Source organism: Globicephala melas, chromosome 5, assembly GCF_963455315.2.
Source record: "Globicephala melas chromosome 5, mGloMel1.2, whole genome shotgun sequence".
Lineage (NCBI taxonomy): Eukaryota > Metazoa > Chordata > Mammalia > Artiodactyla > Delphinidae > Globicephala > Globicephala melas.
The window spans coordinates 30,951,076-30,952,823 of NC_083318.1; positions in this window are offsets into that span (position 1 = coordinate 30,951,076).

The following is a 1,748-nucleotide window of genomic DNA, read 5'->3' on the forward strand; positions in this document are numbered from 1 at the left end:
CTTGCAACCAAAGAACACTAATATCCCCTCACAGTAAGTGTGAGTAGGCGTGGGAGCCAGCAGGACTCTCTCTGCTTGCACTCCGGGCCATCAAGCAGGGAGCCTACCTTATCCTTCCTTTTCCCACTGGACGCTGAGGAAACACTGGCAGTAGGACCACTGGGAACTGCTTTTCCGAACCCAGAAGGATGTAGCACGGAAGGGACACTGCTAAGAGCATCAAGATGCCCACGTGATAGGGACGCATATAAAAAGGGAAGAGATCACAGCTGAGCTGTCTGACCATCTGAATTACTGCCCCAAATCCTCCCTGGGACAGCCCAGCTGTGGCTTTCTCCTTTTCTCTGTCTGAGATCCAGTCATGACTACTTGCTGTCACAGTCTCTGTATGGTGTTGGATCAGTCCTTGTGGCCATTTCTGCAAGCCTAGCTGAGTCTGGGTCTCCTCCTTGGAAGCAAATATTCTCTAACTGCAGTTCCTCTGCTGTCCTCTCACAGCCAGGATTACAGACCTCTAGTCCCTGGTTCTACATTTCTTGGGACAGTCATCTGCGTTCTTTTGCCTGGGCCCAATCCCCAGGGTATCCCCACCCTCCCCTGTCTTAGGTTGGGCTCCTCAGGAATAGAACCTGGGAAAAGCATTTGTGCAAGTAGTTTATCTCAAGGAGTGCCGGCAGGGAAATGGGAGGTGACAGAGGGAAGGGAAGGCAGCTGATCAAGTGTGTATTAGAGGGCAGGTTGCCACTCTGGGCAACTGGGGTGCAATCCTGTCTTGGGGACTTGGGGAGACAGTGAGAAAATGTCTCAGAGTTTCCCACCCTAAGGCACAAGGAAGCTAAAGTCTATTTATCTTCCAATTCCCAAGCAACATTGATGCCGAAATCTCAGCTTCTCTGTACACCGGTGCCGAATTGAATCTCTGAGACAGAGTTTTGGGTGAAGTAGAAAAGAATAGCTTTATTGCTTTGCCAGGCAAGGGGGGCCACAGCGGCTAATGCCCTCAAAACCGTGTCTCCCAACTTGGAGAAGTTAGTGAGGAGTTTTATAGTAATGGTTCAAAGAGGGCGTGATCAGCTCGTGGACATTCTTCAGATGGGTTCGTGGTGAAGTAAGTAGGAGTCAGCGTCATCAACCTTCAGGTTCCAACGGGTCTGGAGTCTACATGCTTGTGGGCAGAATACCATTGTTAATCATTAACTTCTCCCACCTGGAGGGGGTTTCAGTATCTGCAAAACAGCTCAAAGATATTGATGGGGAACGAGGACCTTGTCCCAAGGCTGCACTATTGTTTCTCTTGACTGTTTCTCCCTGGTCTCGCATCCCCTCCCTTCCCTAATTAACAACTGCTTGAATCTGCCCGTTGGAACTCAGGGAAGTCACGGAGGCTGAAAGAAGCCTATTTCCTGTAATCAAAGGATTTGTGCCCAGGAGCCCCACAGGGCTGCCCGGTATCAACATTAACTGATGGCTGTTCCTGGAAGATAAACTTGCCAATACCGCCACCTGATCCCACGCTGGGACCGAGAACAAGCCAGCAGGCAGAGATGTAGGTCCTTGCAGTAGGACACCTTCCACACATGTCCCCTGGTGAGGTACCAGGGGACGTGGGCAGAGCACAGTAGTGTCCACTACAGTCCACTTGTCCCGACTGCACCTAGGCTTTGGTGCATGGTTACACGAGCATGGCATGGTCCAACATGAACTAAAGTCTAAGACAAATCATTCAGCTATGAGGACCCTAGAGCCCT